We start from the raw sequence: 12,714 nt of genomic DNA, 5'->3' as shown, positions 1-12,714 counted from the left end.
GCACAGCTCTAACAGCCTCGGCCCAGCAAAGCGCAGCCTTGCTGAGCACGGCTCCCGTAAACAGACATGGAAATAAGCTGGGTTTGCTCTGACATTAACACGCTGAGCTCGGAGCAAGAGCTAAGTCACCCGAGCTTTGCAAGGTGCAGGCCTGAGGTCGCCGGTGTTGAGCAACCCAGCGCCTCCCCTCCCACAGGCTCCGAGGAAGCCTTGCAGGAATCGCCGTTCCTGTTGCAAGCAAATCCTCGGTGACCTTAAAGAAACTGCACCCACTGATGCAAAGGGGAATCTACCTCCATGCCTCTTTTGGGAACGCGTATACCTCAACCCAAATTCCTGAAATATCTGGGTCCCGTGCCAAGGGTGGAGCCCGCTGGGAGTACAAACAAGATGGAATTTGTACTTCGCAGGTCTGTATGTGCCCTTTCACACCCATTTAGGCCCCAGAAATCACTGCCTTTCTCACTAGCGAAAGCAGCAAGAAGTTCCCAGATCACCGAGTAGGTGTCTGCTGTGGCTGCAGCGAACATTTCATTAATAYGGAGCAGCTGACAGCTCTACAGCTATCACAGAAGGGAAAAGAACTGCAGAGTTAAATCGTAAGGGATCCTAAGAGAAAATAATGAAGCAGCTTTGGCTGAAAGACAAGAGTCTAAGGAGTCTTTCAGATTTTTCTTTTCCTACCTTGAGCTTCTGGGTTAATTTTCACCTTTCCTTTCTCAAGAAGTTGTTTGGCCTCAAATACTACCCTTGAAAACARTTCCTGCGTAGAGATGACATGACAAAACAGGAAAAGCAGCTATGATAACCCCTGGAGCAAACTTCTTCACCGAGGAGTGAGGAAAACACTCTCAATTACCGAGAGTAACCTGGACCAGCCTGGGAGTGACTGAAAATAATCCACGATGGGTGTTTTTTAATCCACAGACCTTAGCTGGTTGTTTCAGTCCAGTTCTTCCCAAAGCTTTGGTGTTTCCCCAATATTACATCAATTTAGATCTGATTAGGAAGACCGATTCCTAAATGAATATAATGACTACAGAGCCGTCAAAATAGCCCCGGAGAAACAGCCTTGAAGGACAAACACATTTGCTGTGCCCAGTCTCCCGAGTGAACATAAACTGGAGTTCAACTTCCAAGACAGCCACTCAGCAGTTTTCACTAGACAAATCTTTTCTTTTTTAAAAATCATTACGAATATTTGAATAAGAAGCAAGACCATCTAAAAATAGACAGCCAAGGAGCTCTGATATTTGGAAAGTCCCTGCAGCCACGGCCAGATATCTGGGTGACAGGGAGGTGACACATTGCTCAGCGAGGCACCGAGGGAAGGCAGGACCTGAAGAGTTRGCTTAAAAAAAAATCCAGAACTAAAACGGAAATATTTTTGATTGTCAAGTCAAAAGAAGAAAAAAGAAAAAAAAACCCAAACCCTTCTAATCAACAGAAAAGGGTCCGTTTTGTTCCAGAAACAATATGGGATGCCTGTTTTTCACATTTATCTTTCAACTCAAATTTCAAGGCAGCCAGTAAAGTTGATTAAAATTCATGACTTTTGCTCGAAGCAATATCACTGCACTCTGATCCATCACACAGCAGCCTAACGGCATCGCTGCTCTTGGCACCCACAAACAGAAAAGCAACTTCTCTTCCAGTAGCCCTGTGCTTCACGTTGCTGCTGCCCACCCTGTGTCTGGGCAGGCAGTTCTGCCCGACTTGTTCTTGGGCAGGTATGCAGGATTTTAATTTTTTTTATTTATTTTTTTTTAAACACAGRTCTCTATCTCTGGAGTAATCACTGATATACTTCTGAGAGCCAGTATTCAAGTGCATGCATTCATCAAATATTTGATTTAGCAACTATGTGAAAGAGTAAGTTACTGAATGTCCCACGTAAAGCAATTGTAGGAAAAAAACCCCACTACTTTAACTCCTATTCTAGCACATTTATTCTGTTTAGAAATGTGAAGCTACTGGAAGGGAAGATAAAAGCTCTTTTTTTTTTCTCTATTCACTGGCCACAGATTATCGAGCCCCAAGTTTGGAGCAGGTATCACAGCCAGCAGTAATAGCTGCAGCTGCACCCAAGGCAGTGCTGATTTACTCCATATGTTCCGAGGGCTACAAGTTCCAGGCGTGCAGCCTGTAGTAACTCATGCTTTTTATGTCCTCCCAAGTACTCCTAGGCAGTTCAAAGCACACAATAATTTTCCATAAGGGGGGAAAAAAAAAAGAAAAAGAGAAGTATCCCTGGGTCAGGGAGCATCTATCTTTGCATGGCCRTAAATGCTCACGTAATGCAGCTGATGGCAGGTATTTCAGGACAGGGGAGATCCAGGTGCTGCAAGGATGGGTATCAGCATGCATATGATCATGATGCAGTGGCATCATTATCCCAGGGTTGGTTTTGAACCCAGGAGAAGCACCCCGTGTTGGAAGATCAGCACTGGCCCAACAAACACCAAACTTGTGTTACAAGATAGGAACTGATGCAGCAAGCACTTGTGGTCATTTGTTCCCTCCCATCCCTAGGCAGGGCTGTTAACCGAGGAAACCAAGCCACTTAAGCTGGGCTAAAAACCTGCTGCCTACTTAGCAGGCTTACCTTTCCTTTGCAATTTTTTTGTCTTAGTTAAGAAAGAAGCCAAAAAAACCCTTAAGCCCAGCAGGCTTAAGACACAAAACAAAAGACAGGAAAGGTTGCATTAGATGAGCGAGAATCCACAGATTTTTCATTACTTTCTATCAATCCAGGAGAACCTTGTGCCAGAAGGCAAGAAAGAGATGGATTCAATAAAGCATATTTGTACAGCCTCTAGACTGCAGAAAACTGTGTGAAGGCAAAGACACAGCCCCCAAATCCCACCTTGCAGTGTTTTAAATGCGTGCAAGGCAGGCAAGTCTTTTTTCCCCCAGATTTGACCCCTACAGAGCACTCAGAGACATCAGAAACCAGATCACCACCTGAGTGACCGAGAGCAGAAATGACACTAACTAAGAGCATCAGCTTCTACCTGGAAGCCATTAGCTGCTCTGAACGTTGTCCTCAGCTGGGAAGAAGGAGAAGGAGCACGGAGAAGCATCCCTGATGCAGCTTCCACTGATCCACTCATTGAAAACAGAGTCTGCAAGTCACAACTGGTTTTTAGCCTCCTTCCCTTTCCCTCTGTGGTTGGTAGGGGATGGAGTAGGATCTGGGGAAAGCCCCTAGACCTTACAAACTGACTAAAAAGCCTGGAAAGCTACTCCCTATACTGGCGAATGACTACGTGTGACAAATCCTGCTGTCTTTGCTTTTAAGAATGCAAGAGATTTCACCAACTCATAATCTATKAAGATGATTTACCAAAACAGAATCYTTTACCAGCAAAATACCTGCCCATTTTCTGCATTTGGCAGTTCACAGGGTGGAGCCAAACCCCTTCAGCACAGTGGGGCAAGCTGGCTTCCCTGCCCTAAAGAGATGCCAAGCAAACACCAGGAGTGTTTTCCTGTTAGGAAAAGGTGGACTTGCATCCCTCCCTGGCAGAGGATTCCTGACAGCCTTGCAGTTGCTTTCCCAGACATGCTGCTTTCCCCTCTAAMAGGAGCGGTGGCAGAGACACCGACTCCTGACAGTCCCAGGCCAGGCTGGAAACAGCCRAACCTGGAAAAAAGCACCATAAAGGCTGAAGGACAGAGAACCCCAAACAAAATTCAGATCCGGTTGGGTCCACTACTACCTAAACTACAAAAGAGCTCAAAACCCGCCGAGGTGTCCCTGGAAGGGATGACAAACACTAGGTCTCCRTATCTCAGAGGCAGCTCTCCAAGCAAGCTCCAAAACACCACTGAAATACCAACTTTGAAAGCTTTTCCATTTCCACCCTCAGACAAAATGACCACCCAGCTGTTTTTACTGCTTTGATCTCACTCTAGCATTAGCTACGGAAAAGTAGCAGCCTGTCCAACACATCAGTCTGAAGCAGCAGGGCAGACTAGTTCTCCTCTGCAGGGAAGAATCCATGTAAATTTTAAGATTTTTTTAAAAGACAAAATGGTTTTACACGTTAAGCACTGCTGTGCAGTTGCATGTTGCAAAGTTTTGCCAAGCGCAACTCGTGGCTGGTATTAAGGGGCATTTAATGCTCCCCAGCAGGGCTGTGAGAGCAGCAAACACCTGCTGCCTTCTGAGGCTCTTTTGAAGCCCTCAGCCAAATCCCATCCCTCCCCGACACCGCTGAGCTGCCTGTTGCAATTACACAGTCTGATAAACTCACTGAGCTTATTCCAAGGTCCTTGGCACACAGGTGAAGCATCAGACTTGAAGATGCTACCTAAGGGAAAAGTAAGTAATTTTTTTTTTCTTTATATAATATAATATGTGTGTGTGTGTGTGTGTGTGTGTAAATATAAAGGTTCCCAGACTTGACAAGAATACGGTGCAACAAATTGTGTCACACACCACCTCAAAGTGAATGCAGTGACACTTGAACAAATACAGACGGTCACACGGAGCAAAGGAAAAGCCAAAGCAGTCCCAGCAGTCCTAAGAAAACATCTGGATTTACTTCAGTATCAGGAATATTGAAGAAGTATGTTTATTTTATAATAATGGCACTCTTTTGCATCTTAGAACAGAACCTTTCATCCCAATAGATCAGAAAATACTTTGGAAATTATATACACAGAATATTCTTGATATCCAGCCAACTGCCATATAACACAGTTTGCTAGAGCAAGAAAAAGAAGTTTCAGCCGAGACAGCCACTTTTGGAGCCTCTCCCTGGGCTACCTGGGGACCGGTAATGTCCTTAGCAGGACAGGGGCTGCTGAATTTTATGCTCCTCTCCAACAGACTGAGACGGGGAAAAACTTCTTGAAACTCAATCTTCTGCRGGCTGCAAAGAGACAGGGCAAAGCGGACCCTAACAGAACTAAAGCAACGGACCCAAGAGGGATTTAAAAGGTAAAATTAACGACCCGTCTCTTTGTGAAAGAGGCACGCTTGGCTCTGAGGCAATGCTGGGCTGAGGCCCCCGTGACTGAGTGACCCCGAGGAGCTGCTGCTGCTGCTGCAAACCTTGGGCCTTTCATAGAATCACAGAATCCTTAAGGTTGGAAGGGACCTTTAGAGATCATCTAATCCAACTCYCCYGCACATGCAGGGTCACCTASAGCATGTGGCACAGGGTGGTGTCCAACTGGGTGAGCTGGGAGCACCCACCTCCTGTCCAACTCCCAGCTCACCTCCCGCCTCGCCAAGGTCCCCAGCCCCTCGGGCGCAGAGGRGGCAACCCCCGGCACGCTGCCCAGCCTCGTCGTCCTCCAGGCCGACGACTGCTGCATCTTTGGGCAGGATTCAGGTCAGCCAACSAGGGAGACTAGCAGGGCCCGAAGAGCCAGGCAAACCTTTGCCTGGCCGCTTTGCAAGCAAGTTCCCCGCAGGACCAGGCTGGGACRCACATCCTCGGGGTGGCATCTCTACCGGGACCCGGTCTGCCACCCCACCTCTGCCATCACATGCCCGGGGCACCCTGCTCTCCAGCGACAGCTTATCTTGACAGAAACCAAGGGTGCCGGTAAATCTAGCTGCTGCTCGGAGATATTCCTGTGGGCGCAGAGCTAGGGCAGCCCRGGAGGGAGCCAGGCAGCTCTCAGCGCAGCGTCTCACCACAGACAAGCCCTTTCCTGCCCCGCGCTCTGCGGCGATGACACACGCAGCGAGGCTGCAGCTTCTCCTCCCGCRCCAATAAGCAGCGAAGAGCACGGCTGCCCGGCCGCATCGGTGGGAACACGACAGCCAGCGAGGCCCTGCGACACGGGGAGCTTGGCCGAGACACCCCCTGCTACCCAGGCTCCACGCAAGGATGTGGCCTGGAATTGGGGAGAACCAACTTCCTCTTCCCTTGCCACGCTCCAGATTCCCTGGGGCTCCCTGGGCAAATCTTTCCGTAAAAGCAACGGGGCCAAGATCAGGCCTCATCCCGCAGAGCCGCTGCAGGGCCTGTGCTGGCCAAGCCCTGGGGCTTCAAGCGCCCCGATTTCACAAACACGGGCTCGGCCGACCCCGCGAGCTCGCAGCCCTCCTCCCACCTGCACCCTGCGCAGCACAAACCCCAGCGAGGACCCAGTGCATGAACCCAGCGCAAAGCAAACGCCCAGAAACTCCAACCTGGGAGATTGAAGCAGCTCCAGGAAAGCCGGCGCCTGGGGCCGCTGTCCTGCCAGCAGCGAGGGAGTCCCGCACACATTCCGGTCAGGAGCACCGGCCATGTGGTGCTAACGAGAAACCCTGGGCTCCCAAATCAAAGGGATTGGCATCCTCGCAAAGGCGGTGAAGGCAGCTGAATCACATCTCCTCTCGGGTGCAGAGAGAGGAGAGATTAGGATCGAGCAGCTGTACTGGTGTGATGGAAAAACACCCTTCTGCCCTGGGCCTTGCGGAGACTGTCCCCAAGTCTCCCCAAGCAACTCCAGGAGCAACTCCAGGAGACAAGAAAGGGYGAGCAGGGAACCCCAAGGCATCAAGCCGGGTGGATGCAGGGTGCGCCCGGAACCGGTCCCCACCGCGGCCCCTGTGCAAACCGCTGAGGAGGATGAGTGTGGGAGACAGGGAGCAACCCCCACACGCTGGAAGCCCCGGCGCTCCGGCACACATCCCGGGCACAAGGAACAGGTCATGCGGTCACAGTCACCTGTCCCACGGGAGTGACACGCTGCCCTTCGGACTTTAGTGATTGAGTCTGGGCAGGACACGGGAGCAACGCTGCATTCACGCTGCAGAGACTCCGTACTCAAGCTTGGCAAAGGACCTGCTCCCACGAAACAGGCAGCCCCAGCCTCCACCTACAGCTCCTAGAGACCGAGCCTGCAGTGCTGGGGGGTTTGGCTGCTACCTCAAGGAGAGTGAGCATTAAAAGGACAGATGATATTTGCTATGGATTTGGCAGCAGAGAGCACGGAGGTGCTTCAGCTCAGTCAAGCCATCGTGACCCTGAACGCTCCAGCACTGCTGTGCAGCACACAGACATTTAGCTGGATGCGTGGCCATGTTTACAAATGTTTTTCAGTTACCAGAAAACAGAGCAATTTAAGATAATTAGTTAGCTCTTCAATTTGATAAATGCCAGTGTTTTAGCTGTGCTGCAAGGCAGCAGCTCCCTGCGGCCGGCCCGAGAGGACCCAAACCCATGGACGAGTCTTCGCCAATGACTCGTTCACGGGAAGCTTGTAAAGACCACGGCTACCATCTAATTAAGCCCATGCATGATTTTCTGCTTCGCCCGAAGCACCAGGGCCCAGCCAGCAGCCAGGACTAGTTCGCAGAGCATGCACGGCACGTGCTGGGGTACAAATAGAGGCACATTTACCTTCTGCAGCAGTTGCAGAAAGTTAGAGAGCAGCACTCCAAGTGTCTTCACTGCTACTGTTAATCACAGGAATCAGCTTTGGATCATTAGCTTTTTTAAAAAACATTACTTTAAATTGGAAAAGCAATTCCTCCTCAGTAACATTTTCAAGATTTTCCTGGACCATGAATTGATTTTCCTTGAGCGTTATCTGCTTGCCGACCTTCAGCCCTGCATGGGAGCGTTGCTTTTTTGCTCTGCGCCTTCCAGCTGCCAGGCTCCCTCACACTGGAAAAAGCCCAAGCAAGTTCACGCTTGCAAAATAGCAACCAAGGCATAAAGCTGAAACACAAAGGCCTCCCATTAAAAGACATGGCATCGGTCACAAGCCACTTGCGTGTGACCCAACACGACCCCTGTACAAACAGCAACAGCTCTGCCAGTTCACCAGGAGCGCCCACACCTGCACGCTGTATTCCCAGGGCTCCGAGCACTTCCCATCCCTGCTATTTTAGGATCATACGCCCTCAAAAATAACTTCTCTCCACATCTTTGAACCATCTAGCTCACATCTTGTCTTATTCCCCCTTGCAATTCTCTTATCTACTTTCGCCTCTGGTTTCCAATCACCCTTGGCAGCAGCTGACAGCTGGGAGTAGATTAACCGGATAGAAATGGTCTGTACTCCAAATTGAATAAAAAGTTCAGYATGGGAGATATCCCTTATTATAATCCAGGCTTTTTGCCCCAGCGCAGCCCAGGGGGATGGTTTCCAGCCCTGGGAGCTGTGCACTGAGCTCTGCTGATGAACACGACGAGCRCCGTCCGTGCAGAGCGTTGGTGTCTGCAGGACCCACGTGGGCCCCCACGCGGCCTGTGGGGCTCAGCCACCCTCCATGGGGACCTCCTGCCAGTGCAGCCACCCGCCCTCCTCGCTGACGGATCCCTCATTGCTGCTTCTCCCCATCGCTGGGGGCTGAGAGGAGGTGGGAGCCCCTCATCTGTTCCCCATAGCTGCCTCCTTCCCTGCTCATGCTCCTGCACGGTGAGATCAAACCCTGTGGGACACAACCTTCTGTCGTGTTCCCTCCATGGGAATCATCGCAAATGCCCCAAAGGGAGAGCAGGAAACACATCCCACCGACACAGCTTTCACTCCAGCAGCAAGGTTTTGCACTGATATTTTAAATGAAAGAAATCTCTGCAACCTTGTTTTGGCAAAGCACATTCCTTGGGTTTCGGCGGTAATTCCCAAAGTATCTCTTTGCACTGAGAAGTGAAGGGTTTGAATGGCTGCTAATAATGAAAGGGAGAGCCAGAAAATGTAATCAGGTCAGTTTTATAGCAGGAAGCAGTAGGTTGGGGTAGAAACAACTTATTTCCAAAGCTCCTGCGAGCTCGCTGGAGCTCCTGAAAAGGGCCCTATTAACAGTGAGAGGCCTCCAATAGSCCCACTGCTACTTGAGGGGAGAGAAAAATTTCACAAATTTACTTGAAGGGCCAATTTTGGCAACAAAGGTTATTCACCCTCAAAAGACCACCCAGGCTTTGGCACTCTCCAGGATCCTTCACAGCACCAAAAATGCAAGATATTTCACGAGTGGTGGCTTCCTCCACACCAAAGGGGACCCGCTTCTTCAGCATCCCCAACTCGTGGTTTGGCAATGAAGCCCTCAACGCCAGAACCACCTACCGGAGAGGAAACCCTCAGCTCTCTATGGAAACAAGCCAAAAAGGAACCGTAACCCTCCATGAGCTCCGGGCAAAGCCTGAGAGTGGGATCTGACCACACTGCAATCGGCTTGGAGAGAAAAGGGGAAAAGAAAAAGGAGCCAAAGTGCACAAGAACATCCACACACATCAGTTCTTGGCATTTTATGATGGATTTCAAGTTGGGGAGGCACCAGGAAGAAGGGGAAGGAGTGAATCCTGCACAAGTTTGCTGTCTGTCGAGGCCCTGAGCAGCACCACAGCAGCACCCTTATCCATCCTGCTCCCTGCTGACCTCACTGCACGGAGCTAATTCCCTCTTCAGACCCTGTTCCCAGCGAGGCCCTCAACGCTTCATTTAATCTCCAGCCACTCTTGCAGAGGACACTGTTGTCCTTTGCGGGCCGTCGCCGGCGGGCACAGCCCGTTTGTTTAGCTATTTAACACGGCAGCTTTGTTCCTGGCCGTGACAATAGCGGGTGCAGGCAGTAAATCCGTGGGCTGAGCAGCAGCTCGCCCAGCACAAAGCGCCGGCGCCCCTTGCTCCACAGTTTCCATCAGCATCACCAAATCCTTCCTCTCCCACTGCTTATTGCATTGCCCTTGTTCCTGACATTAGGCCAGAAATAAAGGAGCTGCGCTCTCTGAAACAGGGAAAATGGGTTCACGTTCACTCAGCCAACAGGGCCCCACACACACAAGTGTCACTCCTGGGCAGCAGGGCTCTGCCAGCCAGCGCATCGCTGGCACCGCGCTGCAGTCCCCAGCGCTCAGGCCCAAATGATCTCAGCAAATCTCTAAATTCCCAGACAGAGGCAGTTGAGCAGCAAGCGCAAGGACCAGCTCTCGCTGCCAGGAGCTGTGTTTCGGACACAGAGCCACTCGTCCCGCTCTGCCGCGGTTCAGCACCCCCAGGGCACCGGCCCAACGCGGCCAGACCCATCGCGGTAGGTCCGTCTGCACTGCCAGGCTCCAGGGTCACAATACGCTCAGGGTGGGGGACAGGGGGCTCTTTTCTACCTTTTCTCACTRCTAAAGTAGGTACAGGAGTCACAGCTAGGAGTCTGCAACAAGAGTTCGCAGAGGCAGAACTTGGGCAAGGCCAGACACACGTGTCTGTATTCAGCTCGCCTCCTTCTTTGCATGCCCTCGGTGTACAACAGCTTGTAATTACTGCCTCACTTTCCGTTTTCACCACGGTGAGTCTGGATGAGGCCAAAGGGAGAAAAACATGCAGGGCAGCAACCAAAATTGTTTCCAAACTTCAGTTGGTTTTGCACCACAAGCAAGGCAGAGATGGGCACTKTCTAGTGCATTACAGCTTGCAGGTGACCGATTCTCAGCTTTCAGGACAGAGGTGTCCGAAAAGGCACCGGCCCTGGCACAGCACCTGAAGAGAAGCGGAGGCAGCAGAGGCTCCTGGTCCCGGGAATTGCAGCCCAGCTGCCCCGGCAGTTCCGGCTCTTGGCAGGGGCGCTGCTGCAGACCTCAGGCCTTTCATAGCCTCACACAATCCTTAAGGTTGGAAGGGACCTCAGAGGTCATCTAGTCCAACCCCCCTGCACACGCAGGGTCACCCAGARCAYGTGGCACAGGGCTGCAYCCAAGCAGGTTTGGAAGATCTCCAGAGAAGGAGACTCCACAACCTCTCTGGGCAGCCTGTTCCAGGGCTCTGTCACCCTCAGTGTTAAGAAATCTTTCCTTAAGTTCCCGCAGAACTTTTGGTGCTTCAGTTTGTGGCTGTTTCCTCCAGTCCTATCACTGGTTACCACTGAAAAGTGGCTGCCCCATCCTCCTCCGTCCCTCCCTTGAGGTATTTGTATATACTGATCAGAACTCGCTCAGCCTTTTCTTCAGGCTGAGCAGACCCAGCTCTCAGCCTTTGGAGAGGGCGAGTTGGATAAAACCCGCTGGGAGCAAAACAGAGTGGGGATCTTCATCACAGCAGTGACGAAGACTGGGATGGTGCAGGAGAGATGGGCACAAAAGATGTTCCTTCCCCAACAAGGCCTGCGGATGAGGAGGCAGATCCGTCCCCTGGTCTCCCGCTCCGGGCCCTGCCACCACCTGGGGCAGCGCCTTCCCCGCTGCCCTTCCCTTGCTGCAGGGCTGGGACCAGCAGCAGCAGCAGCAGCAGCTAAGCGCATGCACCCACAGTGCCACCACGGTTCCCAACACATCCCGTCACGTTTTAGGCTTCATTCTCCACCGAGACGGGAGCCACGAATGCTTTGTCTCTCCCAGTACTACACTAACACGCTTCCCTGACCGAAAGGGCCTTCCACACAACACAAGGGGGTCTTGTTTCTTAACCAACGCGTTGCAATAAGCGTTTGCAACCCTCAGCTTATCAAATTGCCATGATGCTGGAAAGCGAAGATCCCCCAGTCCCATCTCCAGCTCTGTCACGGAGCAGAGCAGCCCCACGTCACCAGAAATCCCCTGTAAGCCTCTTCATCATTGCCATTTATTATTCACTTACTGCAAATCCTCACCGTCAACAGATTGCACGGAGGCAATCCGAACATTCAAAGCCACAAATCTCCTAATAACTACAGCCTCTTTAGACATGCTTCAGGATTAGCCATGTCATCTGGTTAGAAACCMAAAGCCGCTCCTCGTTATTGGATTGAACCTGCCTCCAAACCTTGGGAAGGCTGGCAAGGCCAGTCCCAACCACAAGGGACCATCCGGTACGTGACGTCTTGSTCCTGGTCACACCGAGCACTCTGGCACTAACCTGCACCACGTCACTGCACTGAACACCCAGGGAGCTCCCTCAAGCACATAAACCCCRTCCTAGCTTTGCTGGATGCTGCACAAATTTAGCTGTGAGCACTGAGAATAAATCAGCACGTCCAGGCCGCGCGTTGGCTGCCCCTATGCAAACCAAAGGCAGTTTTTACAACTATCTGCTCGGTAAATTAAAAGTGCCTTTCATTGCTTTGAATAAAGGCAGAGCTTATTTAGTCACTTCAYCAGCTTCTTCAAAGAGGCTACAAACTAATTAGCCACACTGAGTTACTATTAAAACACAAGGCTAACATGCAATACTCTTGATGATAACAGAGCTGGTGCTTTGGTACCAGAGCTATGGAATTAGCACAAACTGTTCTTCAGATGCATTTTCCTATAGGCTCCAAATTATACTTCAAACTGAGTATTTTCCTCTTCGGCAAAGGATCTGGGAATTCACTTGCGTCATTTATAAGTTCAAAGCAGTAATAATTTCTAGTTTGTGAGCAGATCAAGAATTTGAATATTCAACAGACCGGAGAGATAGTGAGAGGGGATGGAAGGCAGGCACAGAACGGAAAAGACAGTGAAACCAAACCCAAAACCTCAAGTTAAATAAAGGAAGGAGTAAAAGGCTAGTTGCTGCACCCCAGACAAGCCATACAGCTGTCCCAGATCAGCTTTTCCAGGAGGAAGGTTTGTTTAACTTAATCCGCAGGGCACATTAGCAAGAGGCACCCAGTCCCTCCGAGATGCAGAGAGGCTCTCGGAGCAGCCCGGCGTTACAGAGCKCCCCGAGATGTGCAAAGCCCCGAGCCGCAGACTGCACAGGCTCATGGATTTTAATTCCCGGAGCTCTTACCCACCCCTGCTTCCGACGGAGCGGGTTTTTTTGGCAGATAAGCCTTGCTGCTTAAAGATCAAAGGCAGCAGCATT

At 51.0% G+C, this 12,714-nt stretch overlaps 1 protein-coding gene across 1 annotated transcript in view; it reads right to left on the bottom strand.

Annotated features, from left to right (window-relative positions):
- PDZD2 (PDZ domain containing 2) overlaps positions 1 to 12,714 on the bottom strand; it is a 156,747-nt gene that overhangs the window by 65,222 nt on the left and 78,811 nt on the right. The gene's annotated exons all lie outside the window — the stretch shown is intronic.

Source organism: Nothoprocta perdicaria, unplaced genomic scaffold, assembly GCF_003342845.1.
Source record: "Nothoprocta perdicaria isolate Ctin4 unplaced genomic scaffold, notPer1 scaffold_1, whole genome shotgun sequence".
NCBI classification, from domain to species: domain Eukaryota; kingdom Metazoa; phylum Chordata; class Aves; order Tinamiformes; family Tinamidae; genus Nothoprocta; species Nothoprocta perdicaria.
Note: the sequence above shows the minus strand (reverse complement) of the source record. Positions and strands in the feature narration are given on the sequence as shown.